We start from the raw sequence: 11875 nt of genomic DNA on the forward strand, positions 1-11875 counted from the left end.
AGTTTTGTATCAGGATGATATTTGTTCCTACAGTTTATCTGAGTATTAATAACCCTATTAATGCTTTGGATGGCATAAAAACGTCATGGTCAGCTCCAGGAAAATTTCAACGGTGGACATTTCTTTCCCACTGTTTCATTGGTACGGACCACCTGAGTTTTGGATCTGACTGGTTTTTAATAATTCTGTACTATTATAGTCTTTCTAAACAGATGGACGGATTGGATTTATTACAGATCTCTGTGGACCCCACACAACCCCACGGACAGGTATATATAGGGTCACAGGCAATCCCCCTTCCGAACCGCAACTCTCTCCTCGCTCGGGTAGGAATACATCCCCAAATGCTGAAATGGGATCCGTCGCGACTAACCGTTGCGTCGGGGTCTTTCTCAATCATCGAAGCCGTCTATATAATGAGCCTTAATATAGATAGGGGATGCGTAAAAGCATTCACACATCTACATATTTCATCCTTTCACTATTCAAGGATTAACGAGACCGTCCTACAGGCAAAAGAAAAGAGCATTTCAGTACCAATATCCAAAGGAGAGAGTCCAATAGAGCGTTGGATCTACTCATTTTTTGGACCATATATTAATATGATCTTCTAAAAGGAAGAGACTAGATGGATAAACAAATACAACATGTTGGGCCCCTCACAGACCCGGTCGGACGCTCAAAGGACCGACCTGGCGTGGATAAAGTAATATACCCTCTAGGACCTAGTTACAGACGAACGGTCCTGTTAAGTAATATGTGAGGTAGACAGTGATATATATTTTTTAGTCATAAGGGATATTTAGGTATCATTTCACGACATGAGTTAAAAAAGAGGTTGGTTGAAGGCTTAAGTGATCCATGGTCGAAAAAAATAGTGATAAGCGATGAAAACTCTTCAAAACTGATGTAGAGTGGGCTGCGGACAGCTTCATGGCCAAGATGGATCATAAAAGGCTTGATAGACGATTGAAATGATCTGAACCATCGGATCTAAAATCAGGGTATTTCACTATCCGAAATGAGTTATCGAACGTAAAATATAAAATATATGATTTGAGGTATAACGAGCTACTTTAGCCACCCAACTCTACTATGCCTGGTTGACGGATTTGTAAAATATTATCATATCGGCTATTGTCCCCTATTTTAATTCCATTTTTACTCTAAATAATAAGTTTTAATTTCTTCGACTTTGATTATAACTTTTCAACGGGAGAGCAACTACTCTCACGAGGTAAGGAGAACATGGAGGTGATGTACCTCATCATGTTTCATCCCTCGTTCAATATCAACTGGATTCAAAACTTTTTTTTTTTTTGTTATTGTCTCTATAAGTTTTCAACAACAAACGAAGGTCACGAAGACATGTATGAAGGGATCACATAAATATAAGCTTGATCTAAAACTTTCATGGCTCACAAAAGGCTTTCAGTGATCAATCACCACTATTTTCTTTGGTGTTGTCCATTTGATATTCGGATCTCCTTCCTTTTTTGAGATCATCCCTAAAAAGATATGTCAAATTAGATGGACGGTGTAGATGTAAGTAACATACATCAAGTTGGGCCCTGCAGTCAGGGATCCACCCACATCCACGGAGGCAGCGCCTCACGGCCAAACGGAAACGAATTGGCTACTTCCCCTGACACCAGCCAATGGCCGGTGGTTGGTGCTCTGTGGGCCCCACCATGATGTATTGGTTTCATCCATGCTGTCCATATATTTTTAAAGATCATTTTAATGTATGAGACGAAAGATTATTTATATATAAATCTCAAATGGACCACATCACATGAAACAGTGTTGAATGAGCATTGACCATTAATAACATTTTGAGGGTATAAAAGTTTTGGATCAAGCTGATTTTTGTTTTTTCCCTTCATCTGGGCCTGTATGACCTAATCAACAGATTGGATTTCAAATAAACAGTACAGTGGGCCTTAGGAGGATTTTAATGGAGGATATACAATAACTATTGTTTTCATGTGGTGTGGTTTTTTATCTTGGATTTATATCTCTCTCATTTTTGGGATAAAAAAATAAAATAATCTTTAAAAATTGATGAACGGAATGGATGAAACACATACATCATGGTGGGCCCACGGAGCACTGACCACCAGTAACGGGGCTGGTGGCAGGGGGAGCAGGCGAGCAGCCAATCCGGGGGAACGGGCTCATCTTTGGCAGCTAATAGCTAGACCTAGATCTTGCCTCATCACCTCCCATTAGATTATGGTACTGAGTAAACTCAGTTGGGCCTACCCTGAATGTATGTGGTCTATCCACGCCGTACATCCGTTTTTCCATTTAATATAAGGGGTTGAGCCCAAAATTGAAGCATATCCAAAGATCAAGTGGATCATACCACTGGAAACAGTGGGGATAATGATTTCTGAGGTTGAAACCTTTCTAGGCCCACAGTGATGTTTATTTGTAATCCAATCGGTTCATAAAATCATAAAGACATGGATGAAGGGAAAAAATAAATATAAGCTTGATCCAAAACTTCCGTGGCCCCTAAGAAATTGTCAACGGTAAAAGTTCAATTCAACTGTTTCCCGTGGTGTGGTTCATTTGAACATTGGATATGCCTCATTTTTTGGCTCAGGCCCTAAAATTATCTGATAAAATGGATGGAGGTAGTGGATAAACTACAAAAATAATGGTGGACCTCAGAGTGTTTACTCAGTGTGGCTCATTTGAGCATTGGATATGCCTATTTTTTAGCTCAGGCCCTGAAATCATATGATAAAATGGATGGAGGTAGCGGATAAAATACAAAAATAATGGTGGACCTCAGAGTGTTTACTCAGTATACTAAGGAGCTGTTTGGACGAATGTATTAAAGTGTATTCGGTTATAGTAGGTTGGATATGAGCATCATATCTAACAGAGTACGAGTGTCTGCCTGTTTGGATGGGAGAGAGAGAGATGAGCAAGGCGGCATTGGCTGCTGGATTGCAGGATAGAGCTGGATACGAACCTCTCTCTCTCTCTCTCTCTCTCTCTCTCTCTCTCTCTCTCTCTCTCTCTCTCTCGATTTCCCTCGGATACGCTCCTCTCTCTCTGGATTTGCCTTAAGCCCATCCCAGTCCTTCGTACGGACTGAGGGATGGGATTGAAGGTTGCTGGATATAGCAGGAGCGGTGGCAGGAAGGATCATTTCGCGTGATAATCGTCTTATAAATCTCGGGTATTTTCGACGATGGTGGCCATCAGAGCCATCACCGTTGATACGCGCAGGTACGTCTTCTTTCTCCTATGGCCTGATACGGTGGCATACAGTTGGGAATCCGTCATGCATGTCATCCCACCACTCTGTGAGAGGGCCATTGGCTTCCGATCTGCATGTTAGGTTACACAGGCTCCTGGATTTTGGGGGTTTCTTTGCAATTTGATTTTTTATGTATTGTGCCCTCCAGAAATTGAGGATTTCGGGTTTTTAGGCTGTGATGGCTTAATCTGAGATAGAATAGAGAATCCATGAGGATTGTTTGTGCTTCAATCCTTCTGTATTTAATAGATTGTTTCTATTTTCAGAAACCTCTTTGCTTATGTTTTCCGAATATTGAGGATTTTAGGAAATCAGATTTTTTTTTATGTTGCCTTCTCCAGATAACCCCCATGTAAGCGGATTGTGGGCGTTGTGGCTTAATCTATTTTGGATTTTCTTAATTTGGATAACTGATTCTTCTTCAAACAGTCTGTATTCAGTCCTATTGTTGATTTTCGAAAACCAATTTGCTTATGGTATCTGAAAATTGGGGGTTTTATGAAATCTTAACTCTACTCTTCAATCCCACTCTAGATAACCCCCAATTTCTGGATTTTGGGCGTTTTCGCTTAATCTGAGATGGATTTTCGCATCCAAGAGGACTGATTCTGCTTGAAACAGTCTGTATTGAACTAATGGATTTCAATTTTCGAAACCTGTTTGCTCATGGTTTCTGGATATTGGGGGTTTTGTGAAATCTTAATTCTACTATTAGGAGGGTTCTCCAGAAAATAGGGGTTTCAAGATTTTTAGTTTTCAGTTAATCTAAAATCTAACAGTCTTCATATCCAACTGCAGATTTGCTTCCATTTCCAAGTCAGTATTCTTTGATCTCAGCCATTGGCTTAGATAAAGATCTTTGGTATGCTCCATTTTATTTTTCTTACTTTTTCCATCTCTCATTTATAGCATTTTCTACCTCCATAGTTGAAAGTGATGAAATATTATTGTAGATCACTGTAACATCCTGAAAATCGGGGGTCGTGCACACGCTCGACTCCCGAGTTCCCGGGGTCACTTATAATCGATTTTCCTTAATATGCATTTAATCGGGTTTAAATGCGCAGCCTGGAGTTCCTAGAACATGAAGCACAAATGCACATGTCGACTGAAATGGAAGAGAACTAGCATATATATATATATATATATATATATATATATATATATATATATATATATATATATATATATACACACACATATACATGACCAAGAAAAATAATAAAGGGTCGCACATGGTGTCACCCAACAAAATCATAAAAGAATAATATGACCCAAAGAATAGGGCTGAGCCCACAACTCAGCGATCCAAATCCTGTCTACTAGGCCGATGGGGAATCATCTATTAGCTGAGAGTAAGAGAACTCGTCCTCCTCCTCGAGTCTCGCATCACCAGACTCCATGAAATCTGTATCACCTGCATCTATGAACGGGTCTGGTTGGTGTTTTAAAACACCGTCCCAGAGTAGGAGTGAGTGATCAACTCAGTAGGTGCTATTAGCCATAAGTTGTAACAAGCATTAATTATAATAAGAATTTAATAAAAAACAATCAATCATAAATATCTATCCAATCTTGTTAATGCGCGTGCATGCAGGATGATATGATGTATGCCCTCACCACAACACTCCCTCGTGCGACACCATCTAACGATCGCCAATGCCAATACTCCCTCAGTGCGACCTCGACTACCGAGTCGCCAACCTAGCTAATGCCATGCAATGATGATGTTAACCGAATTTTTAATTAAGTCCATTCATCGAGCAGATTTGAAAATCTGATACACCCCACGTATCAAATGCCCTGAACTAATTGCGAGGCCAAGACCCCCCAATGCGTGAGGCCGAGACCCCGCGATCCTTGACCCCGTCGGGTTTCCCCCATCCCCGACTTCAAGCACATGGGGGGTGCTGAATGTGGGGTCGCTCGCGGTCACTACGGGGAGGCGCGTCACCCCAGCGTAGGCCGACAGCTCGGACATAGTGTCCCATTCCACCATGCCCGGCTCACGAGACTGTGGATCAATATTCCATTCGGTATCGATGGGCTACAACGGTGGTGGGGTGTTCCAGTTTCCATACATATGTGAGCAAACAAGGTTAACAAACTAGGTGGGTCAGCCAGTGGACTAAACCGCACGAGCCCAGGCAAGTATGTGGCGGAACGACATCGGGTACAAGCAACCCATGTAACCTAACTACTGCCGCCCACACGTACTCGTCCAAACCCATAGGTTTAGCCTCAAAGTGGTCCTACCAACGGAACCACCTTCGCTCTCCTCATGTTCCTGACCAACCCAAGGGTAGGAATAGTGACTCATAGCATGTCAACTACCAATGTAACATCAAACATATTCAACACCATGTTCTCATGTTACTCAACATACAATTCAAATTTCTCTAGCAAGTAAAGTATTAATATCATGAATAAAGTGTATGTGTGTGGTGTGGGTTGGTGAGGAAGTTAAGCACTTCCTACACCTCAAGGGATCAATTACACAAGAACAATAAATCAACACACTAAGAAGCAACACATATGAGAGAAAAAGAAATCAAACAAACGTGAGCAGGTAAACATCCATACACTAGATCATGAGAGGCAAGATTTAACATCAAGGAGAACTAAACATGTCATTCCATACAATCCAACAACATACCATTCCTAGGTTCCTCTAGATTCTTCCATACAACATACCAAGCAAACAAAATCATTAAACTCCAACAATAATTGGTGCTAGGCCACCTAAGGATAATAGTTCGTACCTATGGATCGTTGAGATCTTAGAAAACGATATAGAAATGCCAAACTCGATATTGATCAGCTGAAATCCTAAGACAATGCACTTACATGTTAGGATTTCATACAAATCCTACCTCAACATAAAATATTACAAAAAGGATGGGTGCTTACCTCCCCAATCGTATGAAAATCATTTGTATTTGTGGATGTGGGATTTCTTGAGCAAAGGGAAGAGGGGTTTCTAGATCTCACCTCCCTTGGGCCCACCTTTCTCTCCCTTCTTCCTTCTCTCCTTCTCTCTTTCTCCTCTTTTCTCATCTTTCTCTCTTTCTCTCTTTCTTTTCTCTAGCGTAAATTCGTATGGGGAGAGGGGTGCCCCAAATGAGGCCTTTATATAGTCTCAGGTTTGGTGTAAATGGCCTCAAGGGATGGGTTTTCACTATACTAGACTTATGAGAAGGTCTTTCTAAGCTCTAGGGCCCACTATGGGGTGTACAAGTCAATATACACCGTGGGATAGCTGGCCCTAATGGTGATCTACGTATGGATATGATCGGCCCGCCATTTGGATGCGCCGATCGACAGATATGATAAGAAGTCTGTTCAACGGTCACCGATAGTCGATCAGGGCCGCGGCTATACAGATATGAGTAGGAAAATATCCTTACTCCATGGGTAAAGTTTGGTCGCAAACCGATGGTCCGAAATCCTCAACTTTGCATAAGAGTGGACGACTCAATTCACTTAAGTTCCAACTCCTTCCTTTAGGGTATTTGCACTTCTCATGCACTCGTCCTTCAGCTCAAGTTGACCGGTTCTATATCGTACCCAGGTCTGATTCCAGCGATGGACGTCAAGCCTAGTGAGACGAGCATTATTCTATAGTTTTGGATCTAATGGCCCACCAACGAGCGGTCTAGAGCTTGTTTAGATAACCGGGGCAGTTCTGGTGGCCCTTTGACCATGAAACTTATAGGATAGGTGCTCCATGGCCCGAGGAAGGGCCATGCAAAATTTGGGAATGATCGGATATGGGGTTTGGTCGCACGGGTCTGATTGGCGATCAACGGTCACCGTGCCACGATCGGGACCCAGATTTTTGTGGGTGGGTGTAGAAAAATACATTAGACCCTCATCGTAAATTATGAAGAAATCTGACGGTTAAAATGTCTTACATTTCAGTTTTATTTACACATGCCAGATTCTAATTTTGGCATTGGTGGGGCGCATCTGGCAAGTGCCAGATTCCATTTCTGGGTGTCCACTGGGTCCGTAGCCCACGATGGTTCCCAAGCCCAGTGAGATCTATGCTCCCTTGAATTTTTATAGTTTTCTGACCTTCCCGTGTCGTGGTCTAGCCCGCACGGGCTGTCGCTAGGTGTAAACGGCTATCTGACTTGGAGGCCCGCACCAGGTTCTATCAGGACCCGTCTGGCCTACTCAATTGGGCTAATCTTAGTCTAATTTATTTGTGATACCTCACTACGAGTGGCTTAAACAGACGGTCCTGTGGCAAATCCTATGTGGACGCCCCAGTACACTGTTCTGGTTGGACGGGACGTTACATGATTAATCGGACTTGTGCGGTTCTTCACTGGTACACCCTTGTATAAACTAACATTGAGTGTTAATAGTTATTAAGTGATATTATAAGTTAATTAATAGAAAAATTTTCAAAGATTTTTAGAAATCTAAAACAGTGAAAATCCGGGACGTTACAATCACTCTTTACTCTGTTTCACAGTTTGATAGACAGTGCAATATCCCTCGAATTATGATATATGTTATCCACGCTGTTTCTTCATGGAAAAATAATTTTTATTTTGCCTCTTAAGGAAAAACTTATTATGAAACAAGTTACTGTCCATTTCTGTTTGGGACACAGTTGTTGAGGCACATCGATCCAGTCATTATATGCAAATGGTGAACCATTTGACTGGACAGGTCTCACTAATCATGAGTGTGATAGTGAATCCTTGCCAAATCTAGTTTACCCTTATTACATCACTGATTCAAATTCTGAGATTCGAGGGTGCTATTAGTAATCTGAGGCTGGACACGTTAATCTCATATTTTGCTGTTAACAACATGACCTAATATGCATGTGTCGTGTCCTTCAAAACCTGCATACACCAACAGAGGAAGCTTACTTATTTATTTTATCTTCAAATGCCACTGATCATTTAAATGAGTTTTAGACAGTTGATTCGTGAGTTCTTCTTGTTTAAAATATCCCACCTTGTTGCCCAAATGCATATATTCACACCTCTTTTATATAACTCTCCAACTGTGAAATTTGGATGATTTTTAAGCAAGTGAATATATACTTTTATTGTGAATTTTATTCTAAGATTCAATCAAAGTGGTTCACATGCTTGAAATTAGGTTTCAAGAGAGATTGCAAGAAGACCTATACAGGGAACAAAGCTAAACACTAGGTCTTTAAGAGTATATATTGAAATTTGGACATTTTGAACTCCTTACATATTGGATTTTACTTTATCCATGTTTTTTTCAAGCTAATGGCATACCTAAAGTACTGCAATAGGAATATCCAACTCATTGTTATGTATCGCAACCTCTATCCCTTGACTTGTGTTTTAGGTTTCTGGTGGCAATAGTAAATGTCAACCCTCAGGTCAGTCTGTAATAGGATCCTTCCTTTGATATGAAAGTAAGATACTACACGTGTTTAGGTACATGTGCTTGGTGTGTGTGGCCAATAGACTTGTATTTTTCAAGATTATTTTATTGTTGCAACGAAGATTGCCACTATTAATGTCAATATGTAGCTGAGTTTCAAACTTTTGTACTGAAGAGCATATTTCCAATTACAACAAAGGTATTTCTTCATTTTTCATTTTACAATTGCCTTCTAAACATCCAAAATAAAGACATAATGATACAACCAAGATCTTGCAGTCACTCTTCCAACAAATATTAAACTACCATATCATCATTTGCCAACTGATACTACAACAATCATTACAAAATTGTTGTGAAAAAAATGACCATATATATATATATGTGTGTGTGTGTATATATATACACTTCACATTTGGGCATTTTTCAAATGGGATGTATGCCCATTTGGGCATTTTCACTACTCCAACTGGACAGATGTTCTTCACATTTGAGCATTTTTAAAAATGGGATGTATGCCAGAATACATATCTTTGCACAACAAAATCATAAGCTAGCAGCCTCCTCTCTTCCTAGATCTATATGTACCCAATAACAATATTCTCACTCTATTTACCAAGGACAAGTCAATTTGGTTGGCCCCATATCAATACATATCAATATCATGTATTTTGAAGACTTACTGGGCTGACCCAAATTCACACCAATTGATGTAGTCAATTTGGTTATCTCTTATTCTAAGATTTATGTTCATTGCCTTTCATAATGATTGGAGTTTTGGTTATCTCTTAATCTACGATTTCTGTTCATTGCTTGTCTGAAAGATATAATTATACCCTGCATTGTTTCTTACAAGGCCCTGCATTGTTGTGGACTATAGAATACTCTGTGTGCTGCCGTCAGTTTGGTCGTTTGTTTTTAAATGAAGAAACATATAGGTTACATGTGAATAGTTTAACATGCATAATCAGGTGAACAGGAAGGAGCTGTTTATATGCTATATGGTAATGATAAGCAATTTTCATAATTTTGTTGCATCTGTCGTGAATTTATATGAGGCTGAACAAGTGGATAGATACTTTTTGAATATGATCATTTCAATTACTAAGACATACCAATCAGATCTCCATACCGAGGTTTATCTATGAATATTTTCAGTAGAAGATTCTCAGAGTGCTATAAATCCTCATGTTTGCTGTTATTTCTTATCAAGTTTATTTGTAGACCCAATGACAGGTATTTACTTATACAGTGGGGACACCATTCGAAGCTGCATATCAGGTAGAACTACTATAGATTGATCTTATACTGCATTCTCTATTTCTTTTGACAGCTTCTTCTGACATAGTTAATTTGACCATCTTTTTTATATATAAAATATAACCCTCACCAGATGAGTACAACAGAACATCTCTGACCATAAAAGTAACCCTTACCAGATGATTCACGTGCTGGTTTCCATTTCTCATTGTTTAAGTTTTTCATCATACAAGTCTCCCTATTGAAAAAATAAAATGAATGGTTTAATACACCTCAGGAATCCGGCTTCTATGTACTTGTATATGAGTTATGCCTTTAGCCTACTTTCAGAAAGGAGATGAACATTGTATATCAGTTAGTTATCTTCCTCTTTCTTTGCCTCTTCAGCAGAAGATAAGAAGGTAAAAACAACATTCATAAACAATTTCATATTGATCTTTGGGAGAAGAGAAAGATGTGATCATTGGGAAGGGTTAGACCATGGAAGTCTAAGTATTCATATACTACACACACACACACACACCTTCGTCCAACATATATATTTGTACCCACTGGTATTTGCGATGTATATTTATGAAAAATCCACATGTGAAAGTGTAAGTTATTAGTTGACGATGGATTCTTTAGATGAGGAATCGCCGGATAAAATAATTACGTTTCAAGTAATGACAGCTTGTGTATAGGCTGTTGGGGGATATTGTCGCACGTACATGTTCAAGCAACCGGCATGTTATGGGGATGATGAGTGAACGAAGTTCATCAATTCTATTATTCGGGCTACCGATGAAGATTGTGTAGATCAACTTAGGATGAATCGAGATTCGTTTTTTGAACTATGTACGCTGCTACGCGAGAAGACACGACTCCATGATACGCATATACAAGTAGTTATTTTCCTTCACACGTTGGGGCACAATGTTCGCAACTGGGTCTTAGGTCACAGATTTATTCGATTGAGTGAGACAGTCAATCGGCACTTTCACTGTGTGCTAGAGGCAATTATATCAATATACATTAGCATGAATTTTTATTTTATTTTATTCTTATTATTTTATTATTATATATATTTTTTAAACTTTAAGTTTGGCATGTGATTACACATCGGAAGGTTGGATTAGATCTTATATGCAAATGATGGTGGGCTCTATAAGAAATAAGAGTGTGCGTCTAATAAATATTTTTTTAATGAGAATGTTAAGCCCGATAAGCTAGGCTATAGGTTAAAGTTCAATAAGAAAATAACTTCTAATTTCTTATGTATAAAGAAAATATAACCTGTCTACTAGGTTAGCACCATCATGAGCATCATCTTTTAGAAAATTCAATATAATTGACACTCATTGCCTATGTCATTATTGTATTTTACTATTTAACAATGTTTGGACATTATTTTATATGGTGTGATCCACTTGATGTGTAGATTAGATTAACCATTGCATTAGGCAGTTTTGGTGGTGGGGCCTACCTGTTGGAAGAGTTAGACGTCACATAAACTTGATACTTTGAAAGTTATTATAAGGTTATAATATAATTTGTAGTCCTGATGATTTAACCTAAGAACTTCTCTCGAGAATATTAGACTACTTTCTGAAAATAAATAAGAGACGAACGCCCTCCCTTGATTTTTCATAGGTCAATCGTGATGTAGATATACTCTACCATTAAATGTGTAATTCCATGTTAGTCTCAGATTAAATAAATCAAGCTAATTTTATTGGTTTTAAATTCATTCGCACATGTTATATACATATGTGCATATGTGTCAAATGTACAAGAGCCGATACCAACTCAACTCGAACCGAACGACATGTGACCCTAGGCACCAAATAGACCAAGCAGGTTTGGGTGAATCGGATTGTCTATCTATCAACCGATTGCGAAAGATCAGATAATTAGTGAATGAGAGTATTTATCCTTCTAATGAGTTCTTTTTTCATTGAGTAAGGACTTTAAAGT

The sequence above is a fragment of the Magnolia sinica genome, chromosome 2 (genome assembly GCF_029962835.1).
Source record: "Magnolia sinica isolate HGM2019 chromosome 2, MsV1, whole genome shotgun sequence".
NCBI classification, from domain to species: domain Eukaryota; kingdom Viridiplantae; phylum Streptophyta; class Magnoliopsida; order Magnoliales; family Magnoliaceae; genus Magnolia; species Magnolia sinica.